Source organism: Rhinopithecus roxellana, chromosome 13 (genome assembly GCF_007565055.1).
Source record: "Rhinopithecus roxellana isolate Shanxi Qingling chromosome 13, ASM756505v1, whole genome shotgun sequence".
Lineage (NCBI taxonomy): Eukaryota > Metazoa > Chordata > Mammalia > Primates > Cercopithecidae > Rhinopithecus > Rhinopithecus roxellana.
In genome coordinates, this window is record NC_044561.1 from 11,416,874 (window position 1) to 11,431,139 (window position 14,266).

Below are 14,266 nucleotides of genomic sequence, written 5' to 3' on the forward strand. Positions count from 1 at the left end.
AAAAGATTTGTGAATTAGAGGATTGATCAGTAAGAAATATCCACAGTGAAGCACTGAGAAATGAAAGGCTGAAAAAAACATTGTGTAATGGAGACAAGGGACATAACAGAAGGGTTAAGACACATACAGTTGGGTTATACTAAGAGAAAAGAGAGGGCTCGGAGTGTCATCATAAAGTGCTAAAAGTCAAGGACAGTGAAAAAAATCTTTACTTGCTAGAGAAAAAAGATATTAGGTTAAGAGGAATAATAAGATTGGCAGCTGATTTCTCAATAGATAACAAAAAGAGGATTTGTCAGGCCCATTCTGAAAGACAAAGGAAGTTCTTGTAGCAGAAAGAAAATAATCCCATAGGGAAACAAAATTTCAGGAAGGAATAAAGAACAGTGGAAGAGGAAATGTGAAGGTAAATATATATGACTTTTGACTGCAGTGTAATAAAAATGTCTTATTTAAAGATACATGTAGGTTGAAAATTTAAGATAAAATGGTTCAGAAGTTAGGAGGGGGATAGTAAATGTAATTAAGGTGTTGCAAGGTCCTTGAATTGTTCAGAAGGTTAGGAAATTAATTTGTCATAGACTCTGAATAAGTGAAGGGCTGCACATTGTCAGGGCTACACTCTGCTACAGTTGACGTTGGCTGCATGGAGTTATTGAGAACTATAATGTGGCTAATCTGAATTGAAATGTGCTTTGATTATAAAATAAACACCAGATTTTGAACACCTAGAAGACTTAGTATAGAAAAAAAAGAATGTACAATACTTCATTTAAAAAATACTGATTACATGTTGAAGTGATCTTTTTTTTTTTTTTTTTTTTGGAGACAGAGCCTCGCTTTGTCACCCAGGCTGCAGTGCAGTGGCACGATCTCAGCTCACTGCAAGCTATGCCTCACAGGTTCACGCCATTCTCCTCCTCAGCTTCCCGAGTAGCTGGGACTACAGGTGCCCGCCACCACGCCTGGCTAATTTTTTTTGTATTTTTAGTAGACATGAGGTTTCACCGTGTTAGCCAGGATGGCCTCAATTGCCTGACCTCGTGATCTGCCTCCCAAAGTGCTGGGATTACAGGCGTGAGCCACCGCACCCAGCTGAAATGATTGTATTTTTAATATATTTTATTAAATAAGACACATTAATATATATTTTTAACTTTTTCAATGTGGCTACTATAATATTTAAAATCACATATTATTGAACAAAGTAATAAAATAATGGAAAATAAGAGGCTAATAGAAGATAAATGGAATATTAATACTTGATTCATCCAAAATGAAGCAGGAAAGGAGAGACAAGGAACAAAGAACTAAGGCTATAGTAATAGATGTGAACCCAAATATGTACAAATCACATTATAGGTAAATAGGCTGAATATTCCAGTTAAAAGACAAAGATTTTCAGATTAAAAACAATAGACCCAACCGTGATTTTGAGACCCACTTTAAATGGAAAGACTGAAAGTAAAAGAGTTGGAAAAGATGTACTATGTGAGCACTAACCGAAGGACTGCTGGCAGAGCTATACTAATTTCAAAGCATCATTTCTCAGAAAGAAATATTACTAGAGATAGAGATTGTCCATAATGATAAAGGATTAAAACAATAACAATAGCCAAGGCACTCTTAGAAAACAGCATTGGAAGACTTCACACTGCCCAGTAAAACTTTAAAGGCACTTACAGCACATCACAAATTCATATGTATCTAGAAATACAGCCCCAGAGAATATAAAGGGAAACTGATAGAACTAAAAGGCGAAATAGGCATATTTGGAAATTTTAACACACTTCTCTCATTAGCGAGTAGAAAAAGCAAATGAAATTTAATAGAGTTATAGAACATGTAAGTAATGCTATTAACTACTTTGTCCTGACTGATACATAAACACTGCACCAGACAACAGCAAATTGCACATTCCTTTTTTTTTTTTTTTGAGATGGAGTCCTGCTCTGTCACCCAGGCTGTAGTGCAGTGGCATAATCTCGACTCGCCACAACCTCCGCCTCCTGGATTCAAGCAATTCTCCTGCCTCAGCCTCCTGAGCATCTGGGATTACAGGAATCGCCACCGCACTTGGCTAATTTTGTATTTTCAGCAGAGACAGGGTTTCTCCATGTTGGTCAGGCTGGTCTCAAACTCTCGATCTCAGGTGATCAGCCCATCTCAGCCTCCCAAAGTGCTGGGATTGCAGGCGCGAGCCACTGTGCCCGGCCTGCACATTCCTTGTAATTGGCCACAGTATATTCATCAGAATTGGCCACATGCAATCTCAAAACATTTCAATGAATTAAAGTCCTTCAGAGTAAGTTCTCAAAATGGAGGAAAAAATGTGATCTAATCAAAGTGATGAACAAAAGCATTTGATAAAATTCAACACCTGTTTATTAGTTTCCAAAAAAAATCCCACACAATAAATTTCTAACAAACTGGGAACAAAGGGACTTTTAAAAAGATGACAAAGGGCATCTACACAAAATAATATTTATGGTGGACATTAAGCTTAATGGTGACTTATCGAAAGCTTTCTTTCAGAGACGAGGAAATAGATAAGACCCTGCTCTCATCACTTCTATTCAGTGTAAAGCTCTATTGGGAGACTGAGGCAGGAGGATCCCTTGAGGCAAAGAGTTCAAGACTCACCTGGGCAACATAGTGAGACACCCATCTCGACAAAAAATTAAAAAATAAAGTTCTAGTCAGGGCAGAAAGGCAGAAAGAGAGATAAGAGGTATAATACTTAGAAAGAAAGAAATACAATTCTAGGCCAGGTGCGGTGGCTCATGCCTGTAATCCCAGCACTTTGGGAGGCCGAGGTGGGCAGATCACAAGGTCAGGAGATCGAGACCATCCTGGCTAACACAGTGAAACCCGTCTCTACTAAAAATACAAAAAATTAGCCAGGTGTGGTGGCGGGCGCCTGTAGTCCCAGTTACTTGGGAGGCTGAGGCAGGAGAAAGACGTGAACCCGGGAGGCAGAGCTTGCAGTGAGCCGAGATCACGCCACTGCACTCCAGCCTGGGTGACAGAGCGAGATTCCGACTCAAAAAAAAAAAGAAAAGAAAGAAAGAAAATTCTATTTGCAGACATGATTATGATGTAGGAAATACTAACAAAGAAGCATGTAAAATATGAGAATTAATAGCAAGTGAAAAAATTTCAGGATCTAAATTTTTGATTAACCCATTTAATAACAGGGCCGGGCGCGGTGGGCTCAAACCTGTAATCCCAGCACTTTGGAGGCTGAGGACGGGTGGATCACGAGGTCAGGAGATCGAGACCAGAAAACTTTGGCAGTATCTGCTGAAGTTGAATAGTCTTCATAAGAGTCAAAAGCTGGAAACAACCCAAATAATCATCAAGACGTGAATGGATAAATGAATTGTGATAGATAAGGTACTACAAAACAAGCAAAAAAAAGAATAAACTGTTGCAACATGCAACAACATGGATGAATCTCACACATGTAATATTGAGCAGAAGCAGCCAGATGCACAGGAGTCTAAACTATGATTCCATTTAAATGAAGCCAAAACAGTGGTGGGAATTAACCTATCATAATATGTCAGAATAGTGGTTATCTTCAGGGGAATCGAGGGATGCTTTCTGGGATTCTGGTTACATTCTGTATCTTGATTTGGGGGAGGCGGCTACATGGTGTATTCACTTTGTGAAAATTCTTTTAGCTGTACTTGTCATTTGGGTACTTCATGTATATTATACTTCAGGAAAAGTTAATAAAAAAAATTGTTGGGATGGCCGGGTGCGGTGGCTCAAGCCTGTCCACCATCCTGGCTAACACGGTGAAACCCCGTCTCTACTAAAAAATACAAAAAAAAAAAAAAAAGATCCATTAGATTCATTTTCTTTTCTGTATAAAAAAATAATTTATACTATAGTGTATTGGTTTTCTATTACTATTGAAATTACCACAAATGTAGTAGCTAAAACAACACGTATTTTTCATCTTAGAGTTGTGTTGGTTAGAAGTCCAACATGGCTCTTACTGGACTAAAATCAAGGTGTCAGCAGAGCTGTGTCCTTTTCTCAAGGTTTTAGGGGAGAATCTATTTCCTTGCCTTTTCCAGCTTATAGAGGCAACCATGTTTCGTGGCTTGCAGCCCCTTCCTCCATCTTCAAAGCCAAGGACAACTGGTCAAGTCATCGCATTGCATCACTCTGACCATAGGTTATCTGCTTTTAAGGCCTTGTGTGATTAGATTGGGTCCACCTGGACAATTCAGGATCATCTTCCTCTCCTTAAAATTCTTCATCACGTCTGCAAACTCTCTTGCCATGTAAATAAACATGTTCATAGATTCCAGAGATTAAGACATCAACAGCTTCTGGGGCTACCACAGATGATACCTTATAAAGTTATCTCCTGAAAGTTGGGTTTCTAGGATTTAGTTGTGTTTTTTTTTTTTTTTTTATAACTTGCAAGCCATACAATTCGCCAAGTTGGACAGTTCAGTGGTTTTTAATATACGCACAGAGTTGTGTAACCATCATCACAATAAATTTCAGAATATTCTCACCACCTCACAGCCCTAGGCAGCCACCATATGTTTGTCTGTCCCACACATTTCATGTAACAGGAGCCATTTGTGGTCTTTTGTCACAGGCGTCTTTCACGTACCGTATTTTTGAGGTTCTTCCATGAGGCATGTGTTAGTACTTCACTCCTTTCTATGACTGAATGATTTTTTTTTTTTGAGACAGAGTTTTGCTCTTGTCAACCAGGCTGGAGTGCAATGGTGCGATCTCAGCTCACTGTAACCTCCACCTCCTGGGTTCAAACGATTCTCCTGCCTCAGCCTCCCGAGTAGCTGGGATTACAGGCTCACACCACCACGCCCGGCTTATTTTTGTATCTTTTTTTTCGTAGAGACGGGGTTTCACCATATTGGCCAGGCTGGTCTTGATCTCCTGTCCTTGTGATCCGCCCGCCTCCACCTCCCAAAGTGCTGGGATTACAGGCGTGCGCCACCATGCCCAGCCAATTAATCTTTTCTTTATGGGGTATATGTGTCTGTGTATGTGTGTTCGTGTGTGTGTGTGTGTGTGTGTGTGTATTTTAAGAAATCTTAACCCATCCCCAGGTCGAGTGAAATAATTTCCTATATTTTTTTCTTTTTCTTTTTGTAGGAACAAGGTCTCATCATGTTGCCCAGGCTGGTCTCAATCTCCTGATCGCAGGAGATCCTTCTGCCTCACCCTCCCGAAGCCTTGGGATTATAGGCATGAGCCACCATGCCTGACCCCTACTATTTTTTAAGTGTTTTTCTAAATTTCATATTTAGATCCTCAATCTGTCTGGAAATAATTATGTAAAAGCTTTTTATTTTGAAATAATTTTAGGCTTACAGGAAGTTGAAGGACTAGTACAAAGAATTCTAGTACAGTCTAAGATTCCTCACATGTTAACCTGTCATGATTATCACTTCACTGTATATACACATGTCTACACACATAGTTTTTTTGCGGGGGAGCTGTTTGAGCATGAACTGTAGACAATGCTTCTCTACTGCTGAATATTTTAGTGTGTATTTCCAGAAAAACAAGAACATTCTTTTTTATAACCATAGTAAATTGCAAAATCAGGAAATTAACATTGATAGGATGCTAGTATCTAATGTATAGCCTTTCATTAAATTTCGCCAATTGTGCTAATTTCAGATATAGCAAAAGAGAAAAAAGAAATCCGTTTTCTGGCCCAGGATCCAATCCAGGATTATGTATTGCATTTAGTTGTTATGCTCCTCATCCTCTTTAAATTTGGGATAGTTTCTCACTCTGTTTTTTATCACTTTGACATTTCTAAAGAGTGAAAGGCAGTTATTTGATAGACTGCCCTCCAGATTTGGGTTTGGTAATATTTCCTTGTGATTAGATTTGGGTTATGCATTTTAGGCAGGAATACCACAGAAGTGTATGGAAACACACGGCTTCCATCTTTTCCATTGTGGGGGATGTTAACTTCCTTTGGCTAGGTTTCTCCACTGTCAGGTTTCTGTGTTCCCTCTTGTAATTAATAAGTCAGTAGCTTGTCAGAGATACTTTGAAACTCTGTACATATATCTATCCTCTTTTTCACCGGACTTTTCACCCTGATTTTAGCTTTTTTTTTTTTTTTTTTTTTTTTTTTTGAGACGGAGTCTCGCTCTGCCACCCAGGCTGGAGTGCTGTGGCCAGATCTCAGCTCACTGCAAGCTCCGCCTCCTGGGTTCACGCCATTCTCCTGCCTCAGCCTCCCGAGTAGCTGGGACTACAGGCGCCCGCCACCTCGCCCGGCTAGTTTTTTTGTATTTTTTAGTAGAGACGGGGTTTCACCGTGTTAGCCAGGATGGTCTCGATCTCCTGACCTCGTGATCCGCCCGTCTCGGCCTCCCAAAGTGCTGGGATTACAGGCTTGAGCCACCGCGCCCGGCCTTTTTTTTTTTTTTTTTTTTTGGCTAGTTCTTTGCCAAATCAGTTAGTACTGCGATTTTGCCACATGGTAATTTTCTAATTCCATCATTCCTTCTATGTGTATTAGTTGGCATTTTGCTGCGAGGAAGAGTTTTTACTTTCCCTGGTTTATGTATTCATTTATATTATTGTGAATTCATAGATTCTTACTCAGTGTGGTATAAATTGTTAGGATCATTTAGTTTTATGCCCAGATTATCCCTGATTTGGCCACTGGGAGACCGGTCAGGCTGGTTCCTGTGTCCTTTTGACATGTTCCTATTACTCTTTGAGCACTTCCTTCATTTCTGGCATAGTAAGTTTTGTACCTTTTCAGTCCCCAGCCCTTAGAATCAGCCATTTCCTCAAAGAGGACACACACTCACACAGACACACACACACATACACACACACACATATCAATTTCTGTACCTGTTTCTCTCTATATTAAAATGTATGAGTTCACACTGATACTTCCAATTCCATTGACTTTAAAGGTTCCTAACAGCCTTTCCACATCCTATAATTGTAATCCGTTTATCCAACACTGAAACACCTGGTTTCCACCACCCGTATTTACTTATTTTCTCTACCCTAGAATGTACAGATAATGGTTTTAGAATTACCCATACCACTGTGAATGTACAGATAATGGTTTTAGAATTACCCGTACCACTGTGAATGTACAGATAATGGTTTTAGAATTACCAATACCATGTGAATGTAATATTACCCGTGCCACTGTGAATGTACAGATAATGGTTTTAGAATTACCCGTACCACTGTGAATGTACAGATAATGGTTTTAGAATTACCCACACCACTGTGAATGTACAGATAATGGTTTTAGAATTACCCACACCACTGTGAATGTACAGATAATGGTTTTAGAATTACCCACACCACTGTGAATGTACAGATAATGGTTTTAGAATTACCCGTACCACTGTGAATGTACAGATAATGGTTTTAGAATTACCCATACCACTGTGAATGTACACATAATGGTTTTAGAATTACCCGTACCACTGTGAATGTACAGATAATGGTTTTAGAATTACCCGTACCACTGTGAATGTACAGATAATGGTTTTAGAATTACCCGTACCACTGTGAAAAACAAATGTGTCAACTGAAGCTCAATATTTGCATACACTTTGTTTGTCTTTGTCTTGAGAGTTTGAGGATTTATGGGCAAAATACTACTGTGTTGAAAAAATACTCGGGTTATGCTGTTCATTTGAAATACAGTTAGTCTGCTTGTTCCTATCCTATTCCGTTTTAGGCTTCTCCTATCTTTATTTAAATTTTATTTATTTGCTTATTTTCAGCATAGGAAACACTAACATGGGTCCACAAGTCAGAACGATATGAGAAGATATATTCTGAAAAGCGCCTCTCCCCTCCCCCGTTCCCTCTTATGTGGTTCCCACCCACCCCAGAGGTTAACGGGCAATTTAGCTTTCATTTATTCTTCTCATGTTTCCTTTCGCGTAAATGAGCAAATGCACATATATTTTTTACTTACCCTTTTTTACACAGAAGGTGGCAAAATATATTCTTTTGCATTCTGTCAATCTTTTCACTTATTGTACTCTGGAAATATCTCTCCACAGCAATTTGTAGCAGTCTTTCTTATTTTTTATTGCTGTTTAATACCTCATTGTATTCACTAAAGTGTATTGCATATGCTTTCCTGTGTATATAGGCATTTAAGGTGTACCAGTATTGTACAATGAAAAACAATGCTGCAATGAATAATTAGCCTTGTGCATATGTATTTTTGTATTATTGGAGGTGTATCTTCAGGTTAAATTCCTAGAAGTGAAGTTGCTGGGCAGAAGGTAAATACATGTGTAGCTTTGTTAGATATTGCATGATTCCTTTCATAAGGCTGTGTCAAGGTGCATCCCATCAGCAACTAAGGAGAGTGCCTGTTTCCCCATATTCTTCCCAAAAGAGCGTGTTTACCAATCTGTTAAGTGACAAGTGCTGCTTAATTTGCATTTCTCTCATGATGCATTAGGTTGATCATCATTTTCTGTGTCTGTGTGTGTGTAAATTGATTGTGTGATTCATTCATTTTGCTCATTTTTCTGTCTTCTTTTGGTCTTTTTCCCCTTGATTTTAAAGCATTTTGTATGTACTAGGGACCTTAACCATTTATCTGTGAGATATTGTAAATATACTTTCACAGTTTTTATGTTTTTAAATTCTGTTTATGATGGTTTTTTGGTCATGCAAAACATTTTCACTTTTTTAATTACAAGCATATTTTATTTTTAAGATTTTATTTTGTATGTAGTCACATCGATCAAGTCTTTGTTTTACAATTTCGGATTTAAAATCATAGTTACAAAACCTTGGACTTTATGTTTGATATGGTGTGAAACAGGTCTCAGCATTTATTTTTGCCCCCTTTGTGTATACACTTGGCCTAGCACCATTTGCTGGAAGACTCTTGTTTTCTGCATTGCTGCTTTGTTTATAAATCAAGTGTCTATAAATATGCAGCTTCTTTACGGACTCTGTTTCACTAGTTTATTCTTGTGCCGTGCTGCACTGTCTGAATTATTACAAGTGCAAAGTTTGTGATTTGGCGCCTTGTGTATATTTAACTTTGTCCTTACCCAAAGGCAAATTGTAACCAGAGAAGTGTGATGAGTCATCCACGTTGACATGACAATGTAGCATGGTTTTCAATGTAATTATTATCAAATGAAAGAATATTTAACTTACGGAGGAAGAAAGATTAGTTCAAAGACAACTTTACTTTTATTAGCAGGATATAAAAGTAGATTGAAAATATAAGAACGTGTCGAGTTTATTTACTGGCTAACAGAGGAGGGACAAATTGGCAGGAAAGTGGTATGACTTTCATTGTGTGACTTTTTGACATCATAGTTGATGGCCAGTTTTTTTGAACAGAAACAAGTCTTAAAGAATATGAACAGGCCAGGCATGGTAGCTCACGCCTGTAATCCCAGCACTTTGGGAGGCTGAGGCGGGTGGGTCACCTGAGGTCAGGAGTTCGAGACCAGTCTGGCCAACACACTGAAACCAAACCCCATCTCTACTAAAAATACAAAAATTAGTTGGGTGTGGTGGTGCATGCCTGTAATCCCAGCTACTTGGGAGGCTGAGGTAGGAGAATCGCTTGAACCTGGGAGGTGGAGGTTGCAGTGAGCTGAGATTGCGCCACTGCACTCCAGCCTGGGCAACAAGAGTGAAACTCCATCTGGAAAAAAAAAAAAAGAATATGAACAGTCCTTGAAATTAATGAAATTAGTGCAGTGTCTCCCTCTATTTTTATATATTCTAGATTTCATAATGTGACAGCCCTAAATTACCAGAGTTGAATTCTGTTTAATTCATTGAAAATATTGATCCCTTTTTCTGCCTCTTTTTTTCAGGGGTGGTGGGGACAGGGTCTCACTCTGTTGCCCAGGCTGGAGTACAGTGGTGTGATTGCAGCTCAGTGAAGCTTTGACCTCCTGGGCTCAAGTGATCCTCTCATTTCAACCTTCCCAGTAGCTGGAATTACAGGCATGTGCCACTTTGCTCAGGTAATTAGTTTTTAAATTTTTTGTAGAGACGGAGTCTCCCTAATGTTGCCCAGGCTGGTGTTGAACTCCTGGGCTCAAGTGATTCACCTCGGCGCCTCCCAAAATGCTAAGATTACAGGCATGAGCCACTGTGCCCCAAATTTTCTGCCTCTTCTTAACCTAATGGTACTATATCAGAACTTTCATAATTGAATAACAGAAATATGCTCCATGTGGAGTCACTGACATTTAGAACTGGAAGAGACTTTAGAGATTAGTTATTTATAAACTCTTTAATTTGTAGCAATGAATTCAGTATGATTATCTGAGAAAGGGCACGGTTCCAGATAGAAGACAGTGTAAATCGATTGGCTAACTCATGCCAAAGAGAGAAAACTTTTGGGTTCTTTTGTTAAAAAGTAGTTTTTCTTTTTTCCCCCACAGATCTTTAACTCCTCTGTGTTCCCTTCATTTCTAGTGGAAGTGAAAACATTTCTTCACTACTTTTTAGAATAATAAATTTACAGCCAATTTATTATCTATATTTTTTAAAGCTCATATTTTTAAAATTGTCTTTATAAAATATAAATATTGCAGATGGTCTTTCTCAAATATGATCATTTACACAGCTTAACCCTTGCTCAAACTGTAAAGTCTCTAGTTTTTTATTAATATATTATGCATGATTTAGAAAATACCTCCTTTCAATGGTGACTAAAATTTGACTAGTATAGAATTATATGGTAAAAAAAAAAATTTCAGAATAAATTATTATTATTATTTTTTCTTTTTAAGACGGAGTCTCGCTCTGTCACCCAGGCTGGAGTGCAGTGGTGTGATCTTGGCTCACTGCAATCTCCGCCTCCTGGGTTCACGCCATTCTCCTGCCTCAGCCTCCCGAGTAGCTGGGACTACAGGCACCTGCCACCACGCCCGGATAATTTTTTGTATTTTTAGTAGAGACGGGGTTTCACCTTGTTAGCCAGGATGGTCTCGATCTCCTGACCTCGTGATCCACCCACCTTGGCCTCCTAAAGTGCTGGGATTACAAGCATGAGTCACCATGCCTGGCCCAGAATAAATTCTTTTAGATACTGGCCTCATCATGGAATCACTTTAGAGCAATGCAGATTATTTGACTATCAATGATATTTCTTTCTAGAAATTGCAAGATGACACTTCCTGTGGCATTATAGGATTTTCCCAAGATAGCTTATGTACTAGCCCCCATCATCTGAATCCAGCATGTGTGGACACATAGCAGGCTTCCATGAAGTCTTTGATTACATGTATGATTTTATTACTTTAAAAAGAAGTACGTGATTTGGCCAGCCACAGTGGCTCATGCCTATAATCCCAGCACTTTGGGAGGCAGAGGCAGGCAGATCACAAGGTCAGGAGTTCAAGACCAACCTGGCCAATATGGTGAAACCCTGTCTCTACTAAAAATACAAAAATTAGCCAGGTGTGGTGGCGCATGCCTGTAATCCCAACTACTTGGAGGCTGAGGCAGAAGAATCGCATGAACCGAGGAGGCGGAGATAGCAGTAAGCAGACATTGCGCCACTGCACTCCAGGCTGGGTGACAGCCAGACTCCATCTAAAAATAAAAATAAAAAGAAGTACGTGATAGTTTACAAACCTATAAAGTTTTATTTCTGTAGCACAGTATGGTGTGCTGCTTACTGCCTGTCAGAAAGGTTTGGTAATAGGGCTCTTGAACTCAGTATAAAAATCAAGAGCTGGCCAGGTGCAGTGGCTCACACCTGTAATCCCAGCACTTTGGGAGGCCGAGGTGGGTGGATCACGAGGTCAGGAGATCCAGACCATCCTGACTAACACAGTGAAACCCCGTCTCTACTAAAAATACAAAAAATTAGCTGGGCATGGTGGTGGGCGCCTGTAGTCCCAACTACTCCAGAGGCCGAGGCAGGAGAATGGCGTGAATCTGGGAGGTGGAGCTTGCAGTGAGCCAAGATCTCACCACTACTCTCCAGCCTGGGCAACAGAGCCAGATTCCGTCTCAAAAAAAAAAAAAAAAAAAAAAAAAAAAAAGAATAATTCAGTGGGGTTGGCTGGTGTTGCCTTGGGTCAAGCAGAATACTAATAGGCGGGGGAATGCACCTGTAATTACTGGGCGCTACTGCCGGCCTGAAGAGGAAGTGGCTTGACTCTTGACCTTAGCTGGGGTTCCTGAGGATGAGCTAAACACTCTCCATGTACTAGGGGTTAAGGCCACAGCATCAGACGCTGAACTGAAGAAGGCCTATAGACAACTGGCAGTGATGGTTCATCCCGACAAAAATCATCACCCCCGGGCTGAGGAGGCCTTTGAGGTTTTGTGCGCAGCTTGGGACATTGTCAGCAACGCTGAAAAGCGAAAGGAATATGAGGTGAAAGGAACGGCAGAGAATGAGCTGAGCCGGTCAGTAAATGAGTTTCTGTCCAAGCTGCAAGATGACCTCAAGGAGGCAGTGAATACTTTGATGTGTGGCGGATGCCAAGGAAAGCATAGGAGGTTTGAGGTGGACCAGGAACCTAAGAGTGTCAGATACTATGCTGCGTGTAATAGGCTGCGTCCCGCTGAGGAAGGAGACTTTTGGGCAGAGTCAAGCTTGTTGGGCTTCAAGATCACCTACTTTGCACTGATGGATGGAAAGGTGTATGACAACACACAGTGGGCTGGAGGCCAGCGTGTAGTTATCTCCCCAGACCCACAGAGTCCCCTCACATCTCTCATTTGGTTCTCGGATTCCAGGCACCAGAGGGCGGCAGAGAGCTACCCCGGACGCCCTTCCTGCTGATCTTCAGGATTTCTTGAGTCGGATCTTTCAAGTACCCCCAGGGCAGACGCCCAGTGGGAACTTCTTTGCAGCTCCTCAGCCTGCCCCTGGAGCCACTGCAGCCTCTAAGCCCAACCGCACAGTACCGAAGGGAGAAATCAAACCGAAGCGGCGGAAGAAAGTGAGGAGGCCCTTCCAACGTTGAAGGCCCCTTCTCTTTCCTCACAGCAATGTCAGGGAGTGGAAAGCACTGTGTACAGCGCAGGATGGAGTGTGATTTCTCCCTCCTCCCCCAACACCTAGGAACTGAATTTTTTGTTGTTGTTGTTTAGACGGAGTCTCGCTCTGTTGCCCAGCTGGGGTGCAGTGGTGTGATCTTGGCTTACTGCAACCTCTGTCTCCTGGGTTCAAGCAATTCTCCCATCTCGGCCTCCTGAGTAGCTGGGATTACAGGCACGCACCACCACACCTGACTCAACTAATTTTTTTTTTGGATTTTTAGTGGACACGGGGTTTCACCATGTTTCCCAGGCTGGTCTCAAACTCCTGAGCTCAGGTGATCCACCCGTCCTGGCCTCCCAAAGTGCTGGATTACAGGCATGAGCCACCGCGCCCAGCCTGAATCTTGTCTTTTGAAAACATCGAAGAAATAGGGGGTAGCTAGAGTAAAGAACCTAGGGCCTGGACCTGGGCTGGACAGTATATCCCTTTAGGTGTGGGAACTGGGTATTTCCCTGGGGTCTCCATGCCTTTGTCTTGCCATTTGCTTTTAAGGGCAGATGAGACTTTTTCTCACCCTTTTAAAGCCACAAGTCTATCTTCTTTCTTGACCCATCTCAGGAGGGAGCCCTCTCCTTTACCCTGATACAATATTTAAAAGACAGAACAAGAAAGCATGTAGCCCTAATGATAGGAGGTTACCGCATAGAGTTGAGAGAGTGGAAACGGAATTTTCCCTCGACTTTCACTTTGTGGGTAAATCACCCAATTTTAGGCTCTTTTCTGCAAGGATGGCCAAAATTAATCATTTTTAAAAAGTAGATTCATGCCCACTGCCCTTGGGTGAGGGGGAAGGATACGGGGATTCCCAGAAGCCCCCATGTGATCCAAGGGTTTGTATTTTTTTAAAGTTTGTTCATATTTGTATGTACATACCTATTTAAAGCCAGGGGATTATTCATCTATAAATGTATAACTGGCAAAAAAAAAAAAAAAAAAAAAAAATCAAGAGCTGGCCGGGCGTGGTGTCTCACGCCTATAATCCCAGCACTTTGGGAGGCCGAGGTGGGTGGATCATGAGGTCAGGAGATCGAGACCATCCTGGCTAACACGGTGAAACCCCGTCTCTACTAAAAATACAAAAAATTATCCGGTCGTGGTGACGGGCGCCTGTAGTCCCAGCTACTCGGGAGGCTGAGGCAGGAGAATGGCGTGAACCCCGGAGGCGGAGCTTGCAGTGAGCTAAGATCCAGCCACTGCACTCCAGCC

At 41.1% G+C, this 14,266-nt stretch overlaps 1 pseudogene; it reads left to right on the forward strand.

Moving 5' to 3' along the window:
- Positions 1–12,055: 12,055 nt before the first annotated feature.
- On the forward strand, positions 12,056–12,983 carry LOC104671514 (annotated as a pseudogene).
- The last annotated feature ends 1,283 nt before the right edge of the window (positions 12,984–14,266 follow it).